Source organism: Lissotriton vulgaris, chromosome 7, assembly GCF_964263255.1.
Source record: "Lissotriton vulgaris chromosome 7, aLisVul1.2, whole genome shotgun sequence".
Lineage (NCBI taxonomy): Eukaryota > Metazoa > Chordata > Amphibia > Caudata > Salamandridae > Lissotriton > Lissotriton vulgaris.
In genome coordinates, this window is record NC_141695.1 from 1,758,345,888 (window position 1) to 1,758,371,868 (window position 25,981).

Consider the following 25,981-nt stretch of genomic DNA (forward strand, 5'->3'; position numbering starts at 1 on the left):
TTTTTGCATTGTGTTGTTTTTTAGTTAAGTGCATGATGTTGATGGAGTGCAAAAGGTTTCTGCCCCAGCCGATCGTGGGCCTCCCAGGTACAAACGCACATACTTTTTTTGCTGCTGCTTGGTTGTGTCCGTATTGCACAGACACACATAGTTTTGTAGCATCTGCTTGGTCTGGCATTTGTCTTTTTATTATTATTACAGATTCCACTTTTTTTTTTATTCTTTTATTGTATAGTTAATAAAAACCATTACAAAAAATAAAATGCAGTAGTATTTAAAACTGATCGAGAGATACATACATAAATAGAAGTTACAATCATAAATGGAAATGTCCTTCAAACTTCAAAAAGCCGAGTCAGTTGCAGAGGAAACAGTTACACAAGAAATGTGAGTTCAGGGTATGAAATGGACCTTTGCCAAAATTCCTCTTATTTTCTCAAAGTTGGTGATAAATGTAACTGCTCTACAGATGAGTTGAGGGTCTGCTGAGCACAGGACTTGTATGATCGCAGAACGACAGGTGCGTATTCCATATTCCTTGAACTTTGCTTTTAACCTGTTCTGGCGTTCCTGGTCCAGTGCGGGACAAATGCAGATCAGATGAAAGAAATCTTGTTTTGCGGCACCACATAGGTCACACTCCTTGATATCTTGGGTCCTCCATTTAGGGTGATCGGCATTTGTTGGCAGGTTGCCCATCCTTAGGCTGAGGTATTTATGTTTGACATATGATGAAAATGCGAGTTTTAGATAGGCTGCCGGCGTAGACTTTTTGTATGGTTGTATTGTCATCCAGGCATGTGAGCGATGGCTCAGAGTTGTCTTGTGATTGAACAATGAGTGCCTGTTAGCAGCCTTTTTTACCGCCTGTTTGAACATTGGTACAGGTAATTTGGTTTCCCAAAGTGCTACTATTTCGGTTGCTTCCCACATGGCATGATTGAGCTCAATTTCCTGATTCATCCAGACGTCATACCAGAATTTAACAGTCTCGTATTTTTTCAACAATACTTGGGACTGCAGGCCGAACTCGAGTCGCACTTGCGTGGGTGATGCGTTGTGCGGTAAGCCGAATACGCACTTGTAGACTTTCGATTGAATCTTGTCTATAAGCTGTGCACTCTTTCCGTGATGTAACCCGCTGCCGTAAGTTATTGTTGGGAGTAGCTTGGCTTTCATTACGGTTCATAGGGGGTTGAACAAAGGGCCTTTGAGTTTGTTTGCTAAACTGCTAAATGCGTGTAATAGGGCAGTTCCCTTCTTTTCGATGGCGTTGAAATGCGAGGAAAAATTAAGGCGCTTGTCCAGTTGTATCTCCAAATACTTATAGCTTTCCACTACTTCCAATTTGTTGTTGTCTATTACAAATGTTGGTGATGCTTTGCAGCGTCGAGTTATTATCATGATCTTCGTTTTCTTGCTATTTATTTCAAGCAGGTTCTGTTTTGTGTATCCGGTCAGTTCTTGCAGCAGACGCGGCAGGCCTATTTTCGTCTGGCTGAGTAGGACCACATTGTCGGCATAAGATACATGTGTTAGACGAAGGTTTCCTAGCCGCGGTGGATGAGCATTGATCCTGTCTAGCCTTGATGTCAGGTCGGCCATGAATAAATTTAAAAGACGGGGGGCCAAAACGCAGCCTTGTTTTAGTCCATCAAAGGTGCTGATCTGCCGAGTAAGCCGATGTCCATTGTCGATCTTTACCTGCATCCAGGTGTTGGTGTACAGGTCCATTATTGGGGTTAAGATTGAATATAGCAGGCCCTGCTGCTTCAGTTTAGACCAGAGTAGTTGCCTGTTGACACGGTCGAACGCCGCCTTAAAGTCTATGAAACAGGCGTACAGTGCCTGATGATTTTGTAGACTTTTTTCGGCTATTATACTTAGCGCCATTGTATTTGCCATAGTGCCCAAGCCACAGCGAAACCCTGTCTGGTTTATCGAGATTTTGTTTTTGACTTCGGACCATTATGCAAAGTCAGTTAATGCCAGGAATGCATAATATTTAGCTTCAGCATCGATGAGTGCTATAAGGCGGTAATTAGCTGGATTTTTACGATCTATGCCTTTATAGATTGGATTAACTATCGCCCCTCTCCAGCTTTCTGGGAGCCGACTTGTGTTGTTTATTGACTTGAACAAGAGGTTGAAGTTACAGGCCCAGTAGTGGGGGTTCTGTGCACTGAAGCACACACTTCAGTTTGTGTGCTTCTCGGGCAGAAAGAAACACATAGCTTCAAAGTAGCTATGTGGCTTGGAGTCCATCTTCTTGGAGCCTCTAGTATGAGATATTTGTAAAAGAAAGTAATTTGTAATGTAAGATGCGTAATAAAGCAGGGTGTGTGTATGTCATGGGGTATTTGATTTATTTTGCATTATTTTTTACATTTGTACTTGTTGTTTAATGTGCCTCTCTTTGACTTATAGAGCCGCACTTCAGTAGTTTACTTTAAGATTGGCATTGTTTTTCTGTGCTGCGCTTTTTGGCATTTGTAATTTAATATACATTTTTTAGACACCCAAATAGTTTTTGAGCTGCTGCTTGGTCTGGCGACCCTTGACCCTGATTTCAGGAAGGTCGCTTCCGCACACCGCAAAGCACCACCTCTGCTCACTGCCACCGCCGTAGGTTGTAGGCCTCTCTGCCTGGGTTGAGCTCTTCACTGTAATTTGTTCTTTCTTTGATAATTGTTGTGTCCTGTTTTTGCCCCCTTTTGGCCTCTGTGTCCCTCTTGCCTTTGCCGTCTGTGCCCCTTCGCCTTTGCCCCCGCTGGTGCCCCTTTTGCCTTCTGTGCCCCTGTTTTTTTCCTGCAGTTGCGTCCCCTGAGCCCCACCTCCCTGCTCGCCCATTCGTCATCCCGCTCCCGCCTCCCAGCTGCCTCTCCCTCCCACCTCCCCTTATAATGGCGGCCGCTGTGCGGTTGCGCACAGCTGGCGTGCTGAAGGCGCGCCTAAGGCAAGCCCATCTGCGCCCGTCTGCGCCCATCTGCACCTGGATCATGCCCAGCGCCACACTCCCTGGTCCCCGTGAAAGCCACAACGACTGACAAGACTATGGTGCCAGCACCATCCATGCACTCAACCCCAGACGATCACACACATGCTTCCTGACCGCCCCAAAGGGCACCCAAGGACCCTTCACCTGCCAGAGCTGCAGCTACACCAGACTCCAATCCACTAAACAACCCATTGAGGCAGGACGCACTCCCTGGTCCCCGTGAACGCCACAATGACTGACAAGACTATGGTGCCAGCACCCTCCACGCACTCAACCCCAGACGATCACACACATGCTTTCTGACCGCCCCAAAGGGCACCCAAGGACCCTCCACCTGCCAGAGCTGCAGCTACACCAGACTCCAATCCACTAATTAACCCATTGAGGCAGAACGCAACCACCTCAGGTATAATACTACTACTTGACACCATCCTCCATACGCAAACACGCCATCGAACTCTGCGACCTGCTCAACACATCCTCCTCGGACGTCACCTTCCTCACAGAGACCTGGATGAATGCCTCCCCAGCCCCCGACGTCACCATTGCCATTCCGAAAGGCTACAAGATTATATGCAGAACCTGTACCGGAGTTGGAGGAGGAATCACCATCATTCACAAGAACACCATCAGGATCTCGACCAGCACCAATGGTACCCTCAGCACCGCTGAACACCTGCACTTCCAGATCCACGTCAATACCACCCTCAGAGGAACACTCGTCTAGAGACCCCAGGAACCGGCCTCAATTGAGTGACTCCATTGCCGGCCTCATCAGCACGCACACCCTCGCCTCCACAGACTACATCCTCCTCGGAGACCTCAAATTCCATCTCAAGAACAACAACAACAGCAACTCCACCACCCTGATCGATAACCTTGTCACGACGCCCACCCACTCTGCTGGACAAACGCTGGACCCCATCTTCTCCACAAGCAACCACATCACCGTCATCCACACCACTGAACTCCACTGGACCGATCACTGATGCATCCACTTTGCCTTCCAAAAACCCACCAGGCACCACCACACTCAACAGGCCCCCCGTCACAGCTGGGGCAAAGTCACCGATCACCAGCTAATCACCACTCCCGCCTGAAGCCCGCCACTGGACCCCACAGACACCACCGCCCGTAACCTCAGACAATGGATCTACAACTGCGCTAACACGCTCTCCCCGATCAAGAAACCCTCCAACAGATGCGCTGACAGAAAGGCCATCTAGTTCACCGCCGAACTTCAAGCCTATACAGCCCACAAGAGCGCCATCGCGCCATCTGCAGACACCATCACCTCATCTGAACCACCAAAAGGACCTGTTTCAAGGACCGCCTCAACAACAACGCACGCGACAGCAAAGAGCTCTTCAACAGCGAGAAAGAACTCTCCAACCCCAGCTCTAACACCAACGCCGTCCCGCCATCACAAGACCTGTGCGACTCTCGAGCCACCTACATCCATCAAAAGATCGTTGACATCCACGACAGCTTCAAAAACCAGACCTTCCAGGCAGCCAACGATATCTCAGAATCACTGCTCACCACCCGAACCAACACTCTACTCGCCGGGACCCACATGAACGACGACAACACCATCAAAACCATGAACACCATCCATTCCGGCTCTCCGTCAGACCCATGCCCACACCACATCTTCAACAAAGTCAGCCCCACCAACGCGCCCCATCTCCACAAGATCATAAACGCCTCTTTCGAGACCGCCATCTTCCAGAGAGCTGGAAACATGCTGAGATCAACACCCTGCTCAAAAAACCCAAGGCGAACCCGAGGACCTCAAGAACTTCCGGCCCATCTCCCTGCTCCCGTTCCTGGCAAAGGTCATTGAGAAGATCGTCAACAAACAACTAACCCTCTACCTCGAGGACGACAACATCCTGGACCCATCCCAGTCCGGATTCTGCAAAAACCACAGCACCGAAACTGCCCTCATCGCCGCCACCAACGACATCAGAGCCATCCCGGACAACAGAGAAACCGCAGCCCTCATCGTCGTGGACCGCTCAGCCACCTTCGACACCGTCTGCCACCACACCTATGCACACGCCTCCATGATGCAGGAATCCGTGACAAAGCCCTTGACTGGACCACCTCCTTCCTCTCCGGCAGAACCCAGAGCTTTCTCCTCCCGCCATTCCAATCCCAAGCCACAAAGATCATCTGGTCCTCATCCTCGGCTCCACCCCCTCTGCCTGGGATGACTCCTGGTGGCCGACAACACTAGGAATTGCACCAACACCCATCGACCACGCACGCAACCTGGGGTTCATCCTCGACGCATCGCTCTCTTCATGACCAAGCAGGTCAACGCCATCTCATCCTCCTGCTTCAACACCCTCTGCATGCTCTGCAAGATCTACAGATGGATCCCCACCAAGACCAGAAGGACGGTCACAAGGCCCTTGTCAGCAGTAGACTGGACTACGGCAATGCCCTCTACGCAGGACCTAGCTCCTGAAACGACTACAACGGATACAGAATGCCTCTGCTTGACTCATCCTCGACATATCCCGCCACAGCCACATCACAACCCACCTAAGAGACTAGCACTGGCTCCCTGTCAACAAGAGGATCACCTTTAAGCTCCTCACCCAAGCCCACAAGGCACTCCACAACTCCGGCCCAGCATACCTCAACAGACGTCTCCCCTTCTACTCTCCGAACCGCCAGCTCCGCTCTGCCAACCACGCCCTCGCGGCCATCTCCCGCAACCGAAGAACAACCATCGGGGGCAGATCGTTCTACTACCTCGCCACCGAGACCTGGAACACCCTCCCCTTACACCTGCGACAGACTCAGGACCTACTAGCCTTCAGGAGACTTCTCAAGACCTGGCTCTTTGAGCAGTAGCAGGGCCTACCCTCCGCCCTTCCCCCCTCAGCCCCTTGAGATCCGCGCGGGTATGTAGTGCGCTCTATAAATGTACTGATTGATTGATTGGCGTCCGTGTCTGCCCGCCTAGCTCTATTTGCGTCTGTTCTTCAGAGGTGATTTATGGCATGGGCTGTATACACACGTGCCTTATGTAAAGAGCTGCATTAGGATATGTTGATATTGTTTTTCCTTGTTAACATTTCTTTTATGTCTTTCAAGTTGCCATGCGTTCTCCATTCTCATCCATGCGCACCCTCATGCAAGTTTATGCTTGAAAGTGCATCGCTCGTGTTTCTGTCCCTCAAGGCAGCATCCCGACTGTGAACCCTCAGATTTACAGGTCATGCCTCGTTGGATACAGATGCGCTCCTGTGTTTTGCGCGGAGTCTGAATAAACATCTTCAACTTTAACCTTCAAATCTTGGTCTCTTCATTGGATTACCTTCATTTTGGAAATTTCTCACCTTATGCGGCACTTTATTTGTTTATGTAAATGGCGCTTCGTGGGCTCGCAGCATCCTGTCTATATTTGGCTTTGTCGACCGAGTAATCCACAGAACCGTTCACTTCCGGGAGGGGTGGAAAAGAGGAACCTGTCAAAAAAGGTGAACGAAGGCCCTGAACACACTTCACTGGTTCGATTCATCTCCACACATATTTTGTAACTATTTTTTATAGAATCAGTTTATAGGCCGATTAATTTCATATTATATTAGGAAAAAACGCAAAGTGTCAAAAGGAAATGAAACATCTCTTATTTACAGCGCCTAGAATCAGTCGAATGAAGCACTTTTTAAATATGTCTATATAACAAGCATTGCTGTGCTTTAATGTTTAATGCAGGAACCCAGCATTGCCGAGTCATGTGCTGGTACGCATTGGTTTGCCAATGCTTGGTGTGGCTTACTTCCACCCGCCCTTCCAGCGCTCTTCCTAGCCTGAGCCTCCCACGTGAAAAGAGGAAGATGGAGGGAGGAGGAAGGCGACCAACCCGCAGACACGACTGGATTGCGTTAGAAGAGGCGTCCTTTGCTTCTGTCTGAAGCAAGAAGGGTCTTTCTTCTCCAAGTTCTGAGAGTTCACCTTATTTATCCTCAGTCGTCACAGGCTTCCGCCCTCTGAAACAGGTTTGGCTCGAGGACCGGGAAGTCCCTGGTTATTTATTTCCCTCTTGTGCAGCGGTGACAGCCGGCGGCGGCCGTCAGGGCTCTGAGGTCCTTCACCCGAGACAGGTCATCAGAGCCTCGCAGCCTGAAAGACACTCACCAGAGACACTTCAGAGCCCCGAGCAGAGGAGACTCCATCTGAGGGGCTTCAGGAGGGACGCAGGCGCCCCAAGACACAAGGGACAGAGCTTCCTTCAACCACAAGTGACAGGGCCACTCTCAGCCGGAAGGGACAGAGCCACTCCAGCCACAAAGGACAGAGCAACTCCAAGCCAGAAGAGACAGAGCCACTGCCGGCCAGAAAAGACAGAAGAGACAGAGCCACTCCCGGCCAGAAGAGACAGAGACACTCCCGGTCAGAAGTGACAGAGCCACTCCCAGCCAGAAGGGACAGAAGGGACACAGCCACTTCCAGCCAGAAGAGACAGAACCACTCCCAGCCAGAAGAGACAGAGCCACTCCCAGCCAGGAGGGACAGAGCCACTCCCGGCCAGAAGAGACAGAGCCACTCCCAGCCAGGAGGGACAGAGCCACTCCCAGCCAGAAGAGACAGAGCCACTCCCAGCCAGGAGGGACAGAGCCACTCCCAGCCAGGAGGGACAGAAGGGACAGAGCCACTCCCGGCCAGAAGAGACAGAGCCACTCCCAGCCAGAAGGGACAGAGCCACTCCCAGCCAGAAGGGACAGAGCCACTCCCGGCCAGAAGAGACAGAGCCACTCCCAGCCAGAAGAGACAGAGCCACTACCAGCCAGGAGGGACAGAGACTTGGTAAGTGACAGAGACAGCCTCATTCTCCAATATATAATATGCTGACACATTACAGTTGAATTCTGACCTCACAATGCCTGCTGCCAACTTGCCAAGGCCAGAGGCCAAGGTGACACGCAGGACAACGGGCATAATTAAAGCTGCAGTTTAAACAGCCAAAAAGGATCCTGTTTTTTTCTTCTGCTCCCTTTTAATAGATGAGCAGTGATAAGCAGAGAGAAGATTGTCATGGCAGCATGTGGAACGGTAAAAGCTCTCTGCGTGTTCTACACATTCTGAACTACAGTTTTTTTATCTGACTTTTATTCAACTGAAGTTAATATTTAACTGATATTTGTGTTTAATCTCGTGCCAGAGCTTCTACTTTTATTCTTCATGTTCACAACCATCATGTCTTTTACAGTTCAGTTCATAAAACTTTTATTCGGTTACATCATAGCGAAACCATAAAAAGTACAGAGATAACATTTTACAGTACATATAAAAAGTCTCGATGTCTAATACATTTAAAAACTATTATCATTTAAAACCATTGTTAAAAATAATTCATTGGGATACTGAGCAAGAAATCGAGTCAACAGAAGCTCAAGGTTTGCAGCGGATTTTCAAACATGATTTTAAAAAACAAGCTACGCACTTAGCAGTGTATTGGGAATCCAGAGACTGGAGGGCCAGATAAGCGGGCCGACATGTTCTCAGGCCCATTTTTCGGAGTAAGGGAGTGACCCAGCGCTTGCGAGGAAACTCGTAATATCTACAGAACAGTGTTACATGCATTGTAGACTGGGATGATGTACCATCACATGGGCATTTCATTAGATTATGAGACCAGTCCTGCTCTTTTGGAAAAGTAACTAAGCGAAAAAAAGAATTAAATCGGAACCTAGTCAGAACATATTTTTCATAATTAGTTAGGTGGCATGTTAGATATGGTTGAATACCTAAAACAGTCTGCACCGATAAGATCTGTACGTTTGAGGGTTTGCTTACTTCTTGGGAAAGACGTAGTTCTCTAAGATGGGTTAGACATCATTTTTTCAGGTCTTTCCTGGTGGTATCTAACATTGTAGTAGGTTCTCAGAAATAAGTTGTACAGTTCAAGTCCTTAAGGAAATTGGAGACGTACAGAAGCCATGGGATTTTTCTCCAGTTTGCCAGGGCCAAGCAGTCGGTTATCAGTGTGCGGGTTAGATGGTATTGAGTTTTGGTCCAGATACGGTGCCACAGCAAGATCGGCTGGCATCTAATATTATCTGTCAGATAGTCAATACCCAGCTCGATGTGGCAACCGTATGTTGAGGCACTTTGGGGTAGTGCCAGTAGGTATTTTAGAAACCCGTTCTGAACCGTCTGCAGGGTATCTGTGGGAGCTTAACCCCAAACCCCTGCGCCGTAGGTTGCTACGCTGTGGTATTTTGCGTGATAGATTTTTAGCAACTCTGCTGGGGCAGGTTTGCCCAGTCTTCTCGAAAAGGAGACTAGAGCAGAGGTTGCTCTCTGAAAAAGTAGCTTTTTACTTATCATGGCTTGTTTCCAGGATAATCTGTCATCCACTAAAATTCCTAAGTAGGGATATTCCCTGGTGCGTTCCAGCCTAACTTGATCAATGAAAACTGGTTTAAGATTCTTCGCCCTGGGGCCGATGTGCATGACAATGGTTTTATTTTTATTCACTTTTAGGCCTAAAGAGAGCATAATTTGACAGTATTTATTTAGCTGTCTTTGTAGCTGGTTTAAAGTTCTGGCTAAAATTAGAGAGTCGTCAGCGTATAACACAGCGGGAATAGGGCGATGATTAATGGATGGAGGATCCTGACTCCCTTCAAGCATGGCCGCTTCCAGCCCATTAGTATATAGATTAAATAAGAAGGCAGCCAGGACACAGCCCTGTCTAACACCTTTATTGACGGGAAATGATGGAGATAATTCACAGCCAATCCCGAATCTAACACATGCGGTAGCGTCTGAGTAGAGTTCACAAAGAAATTGGATGAGAGGGGGATCTACCCCCAGTTCACCGAGAATGGACCACAGCCTTGAGTGAATGACACAGTCAAATGCTGCTCTAAGATCGACATAGATTAAAGTCAAAGTCAAAGTCAAAAAGCTTTATTTCGATAAAATTCCATTATCATAAAAGCAAGTTTTTTTTAAAAAAATTGGTAGTTAATAATAAATTTGGCAACACATTTCCAGTTAATAGCAAAAAAGTATAACATTTACTAGAATTAATATTATTTAAAAAGAGATTAAACAGAGTATTTAAGCTTTCTGGCTCGAATAGCCCAAGCCCAAAATAAAAATTTTGCTAGGGCACAGGCGTAGGGTACATAGCTGTCCGAAACAAGAATCCTAATTGCCACATCATGGCTCCTGGTTCCCAGTTGCCGGCACAAGTTCTTCAGCCACGCCCTTCTTGGATTGGCATATTCCTTGCAGACGAATAAGAAGTGGGCTAATGTCTCTGGGTGGGCTAAACATGATGGGCACAGATCAGTTTTATCTGTGCAGGATTTCCATGATTTAGTGAAAGTATTCAGTGGCAAGGTGCCCGTTCTAAATTTAAAATACAAAGATCGGGCAAACGGTTTCCCGATTATGTCTAGGTAGGGTTCTCGTCTGGGACAGTCTTTAAACATTAAAAAATCCTCTGTGAGCCTACCAATGGATGTGCTAGAGTGCCTTTGGGAGCGAATCCAATCCCGGTAAAGGTTTTTAAGTACTTGTTTAGGAGGAGAGGTTCTGCTTGACCAGAAATCCAATAGGCCCAAGTTCGACAATAAGGTTTTCATGTCTGTTAACCATTTGACTCTGGCCCAGTGTGGTGACGCCATTATTTCTTCCAGGCCTCTGGCGTAGGCATTAAGTTCCTCTACCCGCCAAATACGAGCCCATAATAGGAGAGGACGGAATTTCGCAATTTCGCCAATCTGGGTGCAGCCAAGGTCCATAAATAAGGGTAAAAGTGGGGTGCTTTGAGGGAGGGACATTATTTGTCTACAGAAATTGTTCTCAGATTTTTGTAAAGCTTGAGAAGATGCAAAGCCCCAAAGTTCAGCTCCATATAGTGCAGAGCTGACACCCTTGGCAGCACAGATCTCTAGGACTGTTCCTATTGGTTTGAACGAACTGGAACGTTGCTCCCTCAATAGGGCACCTGTGATCCTTTTATGGTTCAGCAGCATCTTATCTAGATGGAGAGTCCAATCCATTTTGTCTGAGATGCGTATCCCTAGATAATCGAATGCTTTAACCCTTTCCAGGAACTCGGTGTTTAGGATAGGGGGACGCACTTGCTGTTTAGGGGGATTAAGGACGAGGTATTTTGTTTTATTGGTATTTATAACCAAGCCCCGGTCAGTACAAAAGGTTTGGAAGTTGTCCAAGAGTTTCTGTAGTCCCATTGGGGTCTTGGAGATTAGGAGCGTGTCGTCCGCGAAGAGGAGGGTCGGTATGCGTACCCCCGCCAGGGATGGTTCGTCAGATGGTGATTTAAGTAGGTGCTCAACCACCCCATTAATGTACAAAGAGAAAAGGGTGGGAGCCAGAACACATCCCTGGCGTACCCCTCTCTCGACCGGAATACAGCCCGTTTTCTCCCCTCCAGAGCCCCACCTAATTTGGGCAAAGCTGTCCTGATGGAGCCTGACCAATAGGGATAAAAGATACTCTGGAAGCCCCATGTTGGCCAACACCTTCCACAACAAGTCCCTGGGGACAAGGTCAAAGGCAGTCTTTAAGTCGATGAATGCGAGATAAAGACTGCCCTTGCCTATCACTACCACCTTCCAGTAAATCATCATAAGCCTGAAGGCCTGCTCTATCGTACCGGTGCCTACTCTAAAACCGGCCTGAAAGTCGGTAAGTATTTTGTTTTCATCTACCCAGTTGAGTATCCTGAGTAGAATAACTTTACCGACAACTTTTTGGCTTACATCTAGTAAGCTAATCGGCCTGTAATTGGACGGATCATCCCTAGGGCCTTTCTTGTGAATGGGAACCACCTCTGCCCCCTTCCAAGACACGGGAATTGGGGCACCCCTACAGATGGCAAGAAGGAGGGAGTGTATTAGTTTGCCCCAATTAACACCATCAGATTTTAGCAGGTCCCCGGGGATGCCATCTGGTCCTGCGGCTTTTTGTGGAATGATGGAGGTAATAGCATATTCTACTTCCTTCAAAGTAAAGTCAGGGTCACTAGGGAGATGAATATAATTAGTGAAGGGAGAGGATTGGAAAGACCCTCTTCCGTTCAGGTCGTTATGGCAGGAGTAAAGTTTGGAAAAATGAGCCTCCCATACCTCGCCCGAAATACTGCAGGTTATAAGGTCGCTATCCGGTCTATTTCGTGCCCTTATGGTATCCCAGAAGGATTTAGAGTCTTTTTTCATACTGGCTTCCTTAAGGGTTAGCCAGTAGGCATCCTCCCACTCTCTTTTAGCTACCTGTAGGGCCTTTTTATGGTTTCTTCTGGCAATTTGAATTGTTAGGGACGACTTCCCTTTGACTGCCTCTATTAGGCATGATTTGGCCTTCCTGCATGTTGCCGAATACCAATCGTGTTTGCCTTTAGGTTTAGGTTTCTGTTTCCCTGAGGGCAGTTGTACCCAAAAGAGGTCCCCAATAGTTTTTACAGCAGCTTCAAAAATAGCGGTAGCCTTGTCTGCTGCTATGGTTAGATCAATGGAGCTAATTTCAGCCTGCGTGCCCTTAACCACTTCGTCTATTGTGGATAGTTTGTCGGTGTTACACATAAACTTACTCCACTTTAGACGCCTGCCACAAGAGGCAACAGTAATCCCCTGTGGGCGGCTTAGAGAGGCTGGCAGTACTTCAATGTGCCAAGGATTTTTTAGGGATAAGGAGAGTGGGTTATGGTCGCTCTCTATGGTATTGGTAATAACCATGTCGTTAACATGGCTCCAGAGGCCCCTATCCAGCAGAATATAGTCAATCCGTGTGCATTGACCAACTCTGTTAAATGTGGGAGCACCCAGGAGGTCAGATCGAGTGCGACCATTAGCAGCTCTTAATCCAAACTCCAGTGTGAGTGCATTTAGATGGATTGCACTGCGAGTCCAGCGCTTGATGGGTGGGATAGAGAGGGTAGGGATACCCCATCTACTATCCTCTTCTCCTAGGTCTGGTATTCCTTCTAGGGGGAGTGGTTCATATGTACAATTAAAATCCCCAGCCACTAGGATATGGCCATGTCCACTCTGCTCTCTCAGCTGAGCCTCAAGCTCCATCATTGTGGGTGAAATGCACCCATTTTTTGTTCCCCTGATGTAAACATTGTAAAGGTCAACAGTTATACTTCCCCGTAGGCCCAATAGGGAGACACCAAGGATATCCGGGGTTCCTGCCTTCTTGGTGGTTATCCTGCAGTTAAGCAGGATACTTATCCAAATAATTAGCCCCCCCGATGGCCGCCCCTTCCCTGCCTTGGATTTTATTGCTGGTGTGGAAAAGGTGACAAACCCCACCCGGTGCAGTGGTTCAGTGGCCCATGTCTCTTGAAATATACAGATTTTATGGGCATCAACCAGAGCATTCCACTCCGGGAGGCCTAGTTTCCTTGTGATCCCAGCAAGGTTCCAACTAAGAATTTTTAACTCGCCATGTGCTGAGTTTCCGTCTGGAATCACAGTACAATGGGGGTTGGATGAAACTACACTATCCCTAATTAGTGTAGATGATGACACCTCTAAGTTTGTAGGGAGAGATGTGCCCAGCACTGCATCCTTCATGGCGATATTAGCATGAGGGAGGTCAGTGTCTGAGCCTCCCTTAGAAGAAAGTCAATCAACCTCATCCAGTACACAGTACCTATTTGGGTGGGCAAACTGTGTATAGGAGGGGTTAAGGGACAGAGATGAAAATGGATCCTGCCGTGGCTGTTGCCATTGATGATGATTGGCAGTAAGTGGTGGCTGAGGCGGTTGTTGCCACTGCTGGGTAGGTTGGAAAAAAGGTGGTAAGGGGTGGAAAGGTTGTTGCCACTGGGGGCCCACATGGTGCGGGACAAAAGGTGGAAAGTAGGGCGGCTGCTGCCAGTGGTTAGGGGCATATCGGGGGGGATGTACAGGCTCTTGATTACTTGGGATGATTGGCCGGTGGAAGTTGGGTCTTGTCGAGTTGGGGAGGAAGTAGGACAAGGGGAGTGGTTTGATCTGGGTGGCAGGACCGCTGTTAGGTGCATTACAAATAAAAGTCGCAGCCCCCACATCCCTGAAATTAACAGTAATTACATCCCCTGGTATTGTTTTCTTACCCCAACCCACCCAATCCCCTCTACGTACAGTGAGAATTTCCCCACTCATACTACTAGGTAGTGGTTTATGTATTTGGAGCCACTGTGCACATGTATTTCTTAACTCTACATAGGTCTCTTTAACTCCTTCCTTCAGTGGGGGGACAGCAGTCAACACAACCACAAAAGGAGAAACTTCTGGTGGCAGACTAATAGACTTGTAGCGGGTCTGCCTTGGCTTAGGGGTTTCAGAGTTACTAGTAGAGTGAGAGGCTAGGATATTCGTAGGTTTCCCTTTGGGACCCGTAGTTTGGGAGGTGTTAGATTTGGTACCAACGGCTGATTGCTGCACGGATGAAGGATTGCTCACCGCTTTTGTATTGGGGATAGGTGGCGGCTGAGCAGGGTTGTTCCCTGAATGGGGAGAATGTAATGCAGCTTGGTCCTTGGAAGATGGCAAGATGTTCGCTTTACCAGTTATGGGCTTGATGACCTTGGCTGGCGGTTGGGGGTTGGACGGTAGTTCCCCGTGCCCTTGTTGCTGGACAGGCCCAGGCTCATTAGACTTGTTGGGCCATTTAGTATTAATGAGCGATGTTAGCCTATCGAGTTTAGAAATCAAGGGTTTGATTTGGGCCGCTATTGTGGCTTCAAGATCATGCTTGAGATCAGTGACCATGTTTTCGACCCAACATGGAATACCAGGCGCTGTATGTGGAGTAGGTGTTATCAAATTGTGGTTACTAACTTTGGCTTTAGTCTTCTCCTTGGGTTTAGACTCCTTAGTTTTGGGCTTAGTCACTACTTTTGTTGGAATAAAAGTGACCTTTCCCCTGGAATCACTAGGCACATGAGGAGTCGACTTGGCAGTTAACCCATCCAGGCCCGGCTCCGTCTCTCTGGGTGTCCGACAGGCTTCTAGGTCTGGGGTCGCCTCCAGATCCACAAAGGACGGGTCCAACTCCGAACAGGTAACCGACAAGTTAACAGCACTCGGTACTGTAACAGTGCCTATAGTGGTCAAGGGCAAGGGCAAAGAGCAATTATTCGAAGCTTGCTGAGAGGGTGAATTTGCATTTGCAAGGGAGCCCAGGGAGGAGCGCTTGGCGTTCATGAGGTCCAGGGAGACTCTTTTCTCTAGGAGTACAATGCTCTTATCAATTGTCTCATTTACCCGTGAGATGAAAAGGTCAATGGGACCAGTCACTTGCGCTACCTCCGTAGCTTTTTTGGTACAGCTTCTTGTTTTGTGCCGCATGCTTGGCGTTGGCAATAAAAAGTGCTATACCAGGTGTTGAAAGGCTGTGGCCTCGAGAAGGCTAAGTGGCAATCGGCCTACCTGGATGGTGGTTTCAGGGCGATGAGACAGGGATTCGGGGCCTGGGCCGTCCTCTGCCGTCCTTGAACGGCCTTAAACGGCCCGCTCTTTGCCCGGTCTTCGCCCCGGCCTTGCCCCGCGCGCGTCCCGCGTGCGCGTTACCCACGCAAGTTTTGAAGGCAGGGCAGGAGAAGGGGGCGGGAAGAGGACCAGCTGCGGCCGATCCCCGCCGCTCGGAATGCTGGTCCTCGCAGTCCCGCCTCTACCCTTGTCAGCAGGCTGTCAAAGTCCAAAGGGCGCGTTGGTGCACAATGCACAGGTAGAGATTAAGGAAGTGATTCTCCCAGGGAAGTCTTGCCTACGAGCGGCTCCCGCGAAGCGGGGGCCGCGAGGCGTTGCAGGAAGGTCGGGCAGCAGCACTCAGGGACAGCGCTTCCTTGTATGAGGGCTCACAGGGCACACTCGCTCCACAGAGATTTTGAAGGGAGGAGGAGGGGGCGGGAAGAGGACCAGCTGCGGCCGATCCCCGCCGCTCGGAATGCTGGTCCTCGCAGTCCCGCCTCTACCCTTGTCAGCAGGCTGTCAAAGTCCAAAGGGCGCGTTGGTGCACAATGCACAGGTAGAGATTAAGGAAGTGATTCTCCCAGGGAAGTCTTGCCTACGAGCGGCTCCCGCGAAGCGGGGGCTGCGAGGCGTTGCAGGAAGGTCGGGCAGCAGCACTCAGGGACAGCGCTTCCTTGTATGAGGGCTCACAGGGCACACTCGCTCCACAGAGATTTTGAAGGGAGGAGGAGGGGGCGGGAAGAGGACCAGCTGCGGCCGATCCCCGCCGCTCAGAATGCTGGTCCTCGCAGTCCCGCCTCTACCCTTGTCAGCAGGCTGTCAAAGTCCAAAGGGCGCGTTGGTGCACAATGCACAGGTAGAGATTAAGGAAGTGATTCTCCCAGGGAAGTCTTGCCTACGAGCGGCTCCCGCGAAGCGGGGGCCGCGAGGCGTTGCAGGAAGGTCGGGCAGCAGCACTCAGGGACAGCGCTTCCTTGTATGAGGGCTCACAGGGCACACTCGCTCCACAGAGATTTTGAAGGGAGGAGGAGGGGGCGGGAAGAGGACCAGCTGCGGCCGATCCCCGCCGCTCGGAATGCTGGTCCTCGCAGTCCCGCCTCTACCCTTGTCAGCAGGCTGTCAAAGTCCAAAGGGCGCGTTGGTGCACAATGCACAGGTAGAGATTAAGGAAGTGATTCTCCCAGGGAAGTCTTGCCTACGAGCGGCTCCCGCGAAGCGGGGGCCGCGAGGCGTTGCAGGAAGGTCGGGCAGCAGCACTCAGGGACAGCGCTTCCTTGTATGAGGGCTCACCTCATACAATCATAGATTAAATACAGGTTACCACTTTTAGCCCCCATATGTCTTTTATATGGAAGAGCAGCACACCAAGGTTACAAATGATTTGTGAAGAGGGTGATGGTGTGATCATGTATTATAAGGAGTAAAGTACCCCTGCTGCAAATGATAAGGATATTGCAAGTCACCTCGGAGTTCCACTGCCTTATAAAGTAACTTAGCCTGTGGCCTCATTCCTGTCTAAGCTCACAGAACTCCTCAGTGACTTTAAATATCCTGATAATGTATGGCAGGGGTTACTTTATCATATAATGTATGGAAGCCTGCAATCTCCATATGAAAGCCTGTCACTAATTTCCTTATTACAGTCGCGTTGCCAGGTCCCCAGTCACCTGTAATAAAGAAATGACATAGCCACAGAAGTGTAATAGGCTATAACAGTTGCGTTCTGGCATCACAATTAAGGCTCCCTGTTTTCCGTTTTTACTGATTTTTACAGATAAATACAGACAGAAAACATTTATTTTCTTGTCTGTATTTATTTTTAAATGTGGATAAAAACGGAAATTGGGTTGCTTTTTGAGTAATTCTAAATACTGCCTGCCAGGCCACTAGCTGTGTGGATTGATAGGTTAGGGGGTTAAAAAAAGAAAGGAAATTTAGGAAAGAGGCTGTAACAGAAGTAGATATGCACACGGTTGATAATGAAATATGCATATTTCCTTTTAAGTGCATTGAATTATCTTTTGCAGGTGTTAACAGCATTGAAACCTGGCAGGCTTTCAAGAATGAGTGGATATATACCGGTTAAACAAATGTGGAAATATACTAATTTCAGGTTCCTTTTTCCACAAATCCCCCCCAAAAAATGGATACATGCAGATGAAATTATCAAAATACGGATGGAAATGTGAAAAAAATAAATACCATTAAACCGGGAGCCCTAATCACAATGCCTTCAGCCAGAGCTGTCTGATTTCCTTCCGACACGTTGCACTTTGATCAAGATTGTGCCTGTCGTACAGCACTCTGCAGCCATTCATTTGTATGCACACAGACTGTGTTAAAAGTATTAAGTACAGGAAATCCATATTCTTATACCACAGTACATCATCTGTAGCAGTAACCCTAATTCCAGTATATGGTACTAGGCTGTCTTTGTCACTTTTTTGCAAGTGTCCTTTCTCTCAGCCACAATTCTACTCGTCCTGAAGATGGTCTGATGGACGACAACCGAACAGACCAAAACGTCGACTCCATCTTCTATTCCTCAGAAATTTTGTTATTCTGGAGCAATATACATTCTTATTTAGAGAATTTTTGCTTATGATTTAATTGGAATAGATGTTCAGTCATGCATTGTTAGGTTAATTTGATTTGACTTCTTTTCATGACCAGCTGCTTATTGTTTTTATTCATTTGTACTCCAATTTCAAACTAAATATAAAATAAGATATATTTTCCTAACTACTAGGTTCTCCCGTGTGTTTTCATGCTCATATATAATTTTTGTTTGATGTTGTCTAATGTCACTTTGGCGTTTGTTCCAGTCAGACTAACCCCCTGATTCATTTTTGAATAACAAAAAGATTGTAGTATATTAACCCCTTCGATGCGGCCGCGATTCCCCCGATGTGCTGTAAACAGCACGAACAGGGGCGGGTCGTGACGAACCCCAGCCGTCATCAGCACACGAGCACCGTAGTGCATGACTGCTGAGGTTCGTCATCAGCATGGAAGGGGTTAAATCTCCTGCAGGCTCATTTTACCATTTACATTACTGCCCAAGCCTCAAAGGGTAAATTGGGTCCCCCAAACTATTGATTGTATTCAGCCAGAGCCAGCAGCTGGTGTGAAAGACAGGTCACAAAACATAATTACAGCTGCAGTTTAAACAATGCCCGAAAACTGACTATTCATTCCTATGATTTGTTTTTCTAAATGAAACAGTGATGAGCAGAAATGAGATCTTTATCGCAACCTTTAGTTTTTGCAAACTAAAAGTGATTACAGGAATAATTGAATTAATCTGCCTTTTCTGCATATGTTGAGCCGCAACCCTTTATATCCTGATCTACATTAAACTAATTCTAATATCTTTTTGCAACAAATTACTAAGTAGTTTTTGATGAGTTTAATTTCACACTAGATTGCAGATTTATTCTTCATGTTTCCAAGTAAACTGCCTCTTTCATATGAAAAATCTACACACCATTAACTTATGTGGTTTGTGGGAAGGATAATGGTATGACCATTGTTTATAAGAAATAAATCACTCCCTGGTGTACATTTTAAAGATATTTCAAGTAACCTTAGAGATTCATGACCTTATAAAAGAACTCAGCCTTCCACCTCATCCTATGGTCACAGAGCTCCTTGCTAACTTCAATACATTACGGAGGACTGTATCACATAAATAATGTACCAAGACAAGCATGGGTCATAGTGCATTTTGGAAGAACACATTCTAAATTACTATTAATACTTTGATAAAACTACCTGAAACGAGTTCATAAATTACCACCTCTTACTTCAATTTTTTGGGGGTCAACAAATGTGCTGTATAAATGTGATAGAATGTTCAAGTTTTAACATTTCCCTAAAATACTACATTTTTTGTGTCAGCTTCTAACACACGCAGGAAAAGTGTTGGAATATTCTTTGGCATGTCTGTTTAATTATCATTTTTTTCACTTGCTAATTTACAGACTTTTTTTGTTTTTGCAACATTTATTTATTTATTGAGACCATTGTATGGAAATGAATATATAAACAAGTATGTGAGCAGATGCTAATCCAAGAAACAATATGAAAAACATAGATTTCCTGTGAAGAACATGGAAGTCATACAGTGCAGAAATACATAGTACACAAACCAATTTAAATTTCTATGGGAGATCCCTGTCTTTAGGAAATAGTGGAACTATAGGGTAAGGAAAGATGGGACGGAGCAAGTATGGGGAAGAAGGGCATAGGAGTCAGCCTTACTTACGCAGTACTGACTTTATTCCAGTCAGAACCAGTGCATTCTATTTGACGATGATGCATTGGCCCTTCGAGAACACCACAGTGTCGACAGCGCAGCTCGACGACAACACATTGCCTTCATCACCTGGAGTTCGACGACGATGCATATCTCCACTGCTTGGCTCGGAACCAACACATTGCCTACAATCCTTCGGACTGACACTCCGCCGTCGACCACTCCTTGCAGCTTGCTTATCGACATTGAAACTTCCTCTGTGGCAGGGTCGGCTTGGTAAGGCAGGCACTCGGGAAATGGCCGAAGGGCCAGTAGCCGAGTTCAAGCTGTGGGCTGCTTTTTAGGTCTTGCACCTGCGATGCAGCGCAAAGCGCTGTCGCAATGCGAGTCCTATTGTCGTCGACTATGCTTTCAAGGGCTCTAAAGGGAGACAGGAGATGGGCATGCGCAGGCTGCAGGCCGAATCAGATCGGGACGCACGTGTGAACACGCGCTAGCATCCACTGTGAGCTGTTCATTAACTTTCACTTTCATTGATAAACATGTACAGCTGGCGCTCCTCCCTGCAAGCCGCAAGTAATTGTACATTAAAGTTAAGCTCGCAATGCGGCTAAAAAGTAATCACAGGCTGGTGAGGCGCTTTGCTTCACTGCACTTTGTGGTAGCAGCGCAGCGCTCACAGACACAGCAGTGCCACCACTCACCCATCTTGGTCGCCTCCGTCGTGGTCGCCTCCCAGCATCACTCCTCAAGCTCAGCGAGCGAAGACCACAGGCGCCGCCACTGGGCACGAGCCTCAGAGCCAGCCAATGTGCACGCTCACGGTGTCTCGCTCCTGCCCTCCCGCATCTCCTCCGTCTTGTGCCCCAGTCCCGCCCCTTGGGTTACGTGTGCTTCAGGACCCACAATCCTGCTTACAAGCAGTGCTGTGGGCTACGATCAGGGACACACAAACACTGAGACGCACTAGGTGTGTACTCTCAAAAGCAGCGCAAGCCAGACTGTGTGTCTCAACCCCAGCCCGAAAAGCCTCACTGCGACGTCCACGCACCCCTCAGCTAGTTTCAATTATTTGTCAAATAAAGTGCAAGTTTTGGCAGAGGCCACAATAGGTCAATTATGTTGCTTAGCGCGCTAACTGTAGTATAACTGAGTACTGGAAGACATGAAAGAATCTCAATCGCAGTGTGAACCTGAGCGAATCTCAAACTCCCAGTCCCCAGCGCCTCAGAGCGTCATTCTTGCCGCTAGCAAGTCCAACGCGATACAACTCATTGCTTTAATATAGCTTTATAGCCCGCCGTAGCTGGCTATATCGGCTATTAATGGCCCGCTGAATCGTTAAAGGCCCGAGCCGAAGGCGAGGGACTTTAACGAGACAGCGGGACCTTAATTGCCGGTATATCCCTGCTACGAAGGGCTATAAGGCTATTAGAACATTCTGCCACTAGAGGGCAGAATGTTCTAACAAATTAAACAAAGGGTTCTCGAAACTCGAGGGGATATACATCCCCCGAGCTTCGAGGAGCCTTTGTAGAACATTGGAATGTTGCTCTGCGGGCCTTTACCGGCCTGTAGAAGCAGGGAGCACTGTATTGTCTGCAATGGAGCTCCCAACATTCCAATGTTCTAATAGACTTTAAAACCCATCATAAACATTTATTATTCCAGGCCCTTTTATCTGCAGACAAACGAGCTCCTTGTCAACACTTTCAACTGGCCGCAATAGCGACCTATCACTGGAGCCAGCTGCAGGTCTTGACAATGTTGCATATTGGCATCAGTTCTTAAATTGCGCAACGGGTTGCCTTTGATGGGAACTGGCATTGACTTTTTGGGACGAGGCATTTTCTTTTTTGGGGGGAGTTTTATATAGCGCAAACTCTACCCGAATGTATCAGAGCTCTTTACACGAGCACCAGTTGTGTTACAGATTGACACATTCACTTTTGTTGGGCGCAGGGAGATTAAGTGATTTGTTAAGAAACACAGGAAGTTGAGTGTCCCTGCCGAGACCCGGTTCTCAGCTTCCACGTCGACCGCTCTAGCCGTTAGGCCGCATCCTGTCATTATTATTATTATCTCTTGTCAGAGACTGAACTAGGAGAAGCGAGACAGAGGCAGAATAGGAAGAAAAGGCACAGAGAAAACTGTAACAGACGAAGAAAGCAGGAACGACAAAAACCTACAATACTGACAAAGAGCCAGGAAGTCCAAGGTGATTGGAGAGAGAGAGACAAAGAGCCACGAGGTGGCCCCAAGACTTGCCAGTCCTGATAATCGGCAGCACTGGCGGCAAGTTTTTTTTTTCTTTTTTCAAATAAAGTTCTGGAAGGAGAGGCTGAAGTAGAGGCGTAGCTTCAGATTTTCCATAAACCAAGTGAATTGTTGTGCACGATGGCAAGTACAGAGAAACAACTGAAATTAAGCTTAATGCCAATAACATGGCATCCGGCCCGTGCGGAGAATCCGGTATGATGAGAGTGTAACGATCATATGTTACACCCGCGTGCCCTGTGTCACACTGCCCTCTACTGTTCATTTACACCCGTCTCCCAGTGTCAGCAACAAGGCCAGGACCCAGGCTGGGGCTCAGTGGCCCAACCATGAGGCAGGGACATCAAGACATCTGCCCCCGATATGTGGAAGGACAGAAAGAACACACTCAAAAACACTCCACACGGTACACACTGCCTAGCAGTAGACGAGACGATGCCAGTTTGACCCTTCTCCAGCCAGCTGCTTTATTTTCCTTTTGTGTTTAAAACTGGAGGTGGGCGAGGCTTTTTCTGAAAGGACTGATCTCGATTCGTCCAGAATAAGACACATTGGATCTCTTATAGGCGACCCATGATTCCACAGGGTGAATGAAGTACGTGTTGCGTCTGAGAAACTTGGATCGCTCGCTAGTGTGTCGCCGGCTCAATAAAATGTTTTGTTATGTAAGTGTAGGAGGCATGCTGACCACCCACTAGAAGGTCAGTGAAGTCTTGAGATAATGAACAGGATGGTGGCCACCAGACTAGTTCCTACTATGAAAAATAAAAAGAATTGCCGGTGAGCAAAGTTGTTTTTAGGAGTTTTTCCACCACTGATGCTGCAGAATGTTGGCATTGCCAAATATCTAGGCAGTCTAGCCTTGACTCCACTTCATGCTTCTTTCATCCACCACCTTTCACTTCCCGTCTCTTTATCCCACTCTTAAAGCTTGTTTTTTTATCCCTGTTTTTAGGTCGAACCTGGGCAGCGCATGCGCTGTTCTGCGAGGCATGCTATATTGGAGTATGGAATAGAAGCCCCGCCCACTCTTCGCCCATATTAGCTTCTGTCATTGTCCTTCGTAAATGATGGTTTCTGATTCGTTAATAGGCTTCTTAGTCCCTCCTTTAGTACCGCCTTGTCGTCATTTGTAACCTCCCATGAGGACTGGCCATTTTACTTCAGTTGTTACACGTATGTCTTTTTTTTTTTAAAACCTTTATTACAATAAAAATAATACATTTGCAGATCTACAACCACAGGGGCCGGCCGTTAGCAATGAAGAGCAAAGTTGCAATGTTACACAGCTCATCAGCCGACAACCCTAGGGCCCAGCAGCGATTGTGCACCACAGTGTAAAAGATCCTGTGGCGGTAGGAGGGATAAATTAAAGGTTTCATATTATACATTTTATAAGAAACAGAAAACACAAACTGAAAAATAACGAGGCAATGAACTATACGGTAAGTGTCTGTCCTGGGGGGTAGGGGGGCAACCCCATCTGAAAATACATCTGTGATAGAAGGATCTAAGATCTCGGGGGATGGGGGGGGGCCGGGAGCGGGCAAGTAAATCATAAACAATAGGATATAGAATTCAGGGAATGTACGGTCACAGGGACAGAGGTATGTCAGGGACTTCTACAAAAGGGGGGGGTGCAAATCTCTCCACAATACAAGTTCCATTGGTGCCATATCCTCCCCCACTTCTTGGGCCAACCCCGAGCGACATACACAGTTTTTTCCCTGAACATGCACCAGTCCATGTTTTCTTTCCAGGTTGAGACCAGAGGTGCTCTCTGAGATCCCCATAGTTGGGCTATGTCCCTTTTCGCTATCATATTGCCAAGGGTGGCCCATTGAGTCTGAGCAACGCTGTAATCATTTGGCTCCCAGACATTCAACAAACAACGTCTAGCCTCAGGCAACAACGAAACACCCGTTACCTCTTCCATAACAGCATGCACACGGTTCCAAAATACCACAACATCCGGACACTCCCATATAATATGAAGAAAACTAGCAAGCTTACCGCATCCACGCCTACACAACCCGTCAAAAGAATAACCCATACGCAGCAGGCGTGGACCCGTGACATAGACTCAGTGTAGAATCTTTAGTTGCACCAGCCGGAGTCGCGGCGGAATTGCGACCTCCTTAGGGGAAGATATCGCAGCCTGCAAGTCTTCATCATCCAACTCCAGTCCATCACCGGTCCAAGCATCGCGAAGCTGTATAAGTAGGTCCGACCGATCGTTGATAAGTTTTTTATATATGAGAGAAATGGTGCTATCGGGGACATGTCCATCAAGCACTCTGTCTTCAAGAGGAGAGGACTCTGGAATAACGGTTCCGACTGGAAAAACCGACCCAAGCGCATGGCGGATCTGGATGTAACGGAAGTGCTCCCTATCACTTAATGCGTATTCCAGTTTGAGTTCATCGAAAGTCTTGATCCTGTTCTTGACCCAGAGATCTCCGACCTTACTAATTTCGATGAGGTCCCACTTTTCAAATCCTTTCGTCGTTCAGAGATTACCCAGTCTCTCTGCCGTGTAAAGCAGGGTAGCTCTGGTTAATCTGTCTGTAGCAACGGTTGCACTACCCCAAACCCGTACCGCAACCCCGGTGGGCCCAGTCAGATTCTTCCTAGTTGATCTGGAGTAAAGCGCCCTATTGTAGTTACCTCCCGGTAACTGCCACTTATCCATTTCGAATGCGGGATTCGGACGGGGCCGTACATCGCGTGATTAACTGCACTTAGTTGGGATGCCCAATAGTATTGTTTGATGTCGGGCAACGCTATGCCTCCATCATACCAGGGCAAGGTCAGCTTCGCCAATGCAATGCGAGGTCGCCCGCCCCATATGAGCTTCCTCTGGAGGTTCTCAATCTCGCAGAAATAACTGGCAGGCACGAGATCAAGCGTGTTTTGGATGGCGTACAGGAATCGGGGAAGAAACATCATCTTGAAAAGAGCCGCCCTCCCGACCGGGGATAGCGGCAGGCCACACCACGCCGTTACGTCCGATTTAAGCCGGAGGAGCGGAGGAAGCAAATTCCTCTCATACCGTGCAGCGGGGTCCAACGATATATAAATCCCCAGGTATTTGAAGCCGACGTGCGAAATCGGTATCGGACAGACGCGTGGCAAGGGGAGCAGCTCTCCAGTGAGCGAATAAATACAAGACTTGGCCCAGTTGATTACCAGGCCAGAATTCTTCCCAAATGAACTCAATACGTCAAACAATACCCCTAACGACTTTAGGGTGGAAGTGAGGTACAGCAGAATGTCATCCGCGTACAACGATATACGATCCTCAAAATCAGGGGACCACCTAATACCCTTGAGCGACGGTTCCCATCTAAGCCATGCGGCAAGAGGTTCAAGAGCGAGCGCGAAGAGCAATGGAGATAAAGGGCACCCCTGTCGCGTGCCTCTTCCAAGAACAAAAGATTCCGAGACCCTGCCGTTGACCACCACCTGGGCCAGCGGTTGCTCATACAGGAGTCTAACCCACCCGATAGAACCGGGACCAAAACCAAATTTTGCAAGGGCCGCCCACAAATACGGCCATTCCACCGTGTCAAGGCCATCGAGGCATCCAAGGAAACCAAGATGGCCAGCTCACGCAGCGACCCCGCCCTTGCCAATACGCCATGAAGATGACGCAGGTTGAGCGCGGTATTCCGATGGGGAACTAACCCGGATTGATCTAGGTGTATCAAATCGCTGATCACTTTTATCAGCCGATTTGCCAAAAGTTTTGCCAAGATCTTGGGCTCGGCGTTTAAAAGCGACATCGGCCTATACGATGTACATTGGTCATAGGGCTTCCCGTCCTTGTGAATGATAACAATGGACGCCAGTCTCTGATCTCGGGGAAGGGAACCGACATCATGCGATTCTCGAAACATTTGACGAAGGTGTGGCGCCATTGTTTAGGGACACAACTTATACAGTTCGATCGAGATGCCATTCGGGCCCCGAGCGAATGGAGCGGAT

General features: G+C 48.0%; 1 protein-coding gene across 1 annotated transcript in view; it reads left to right on the forward strand.

The window, feature by feature from the left end:
- Positions 1 to 7,145: 7,145 nt before the first annotated feature.
- LOC147706599 (cell adhesion molecule CEACAM6-like) overlaps positions 7,146 to 25,981 on the forward strand; it is a 212,145-nt gene continuing 193,309 nt past the window's right edge. The window contains exon 1 of the mRNA XM_086933093.1: positions 7,146 to 7,825. The gene's annotated coding sequence lies outside the window, so the exon portion shown is untranslated. The remainder of the gene's footprint in view (positions 7,826 to 25,981) is intronic.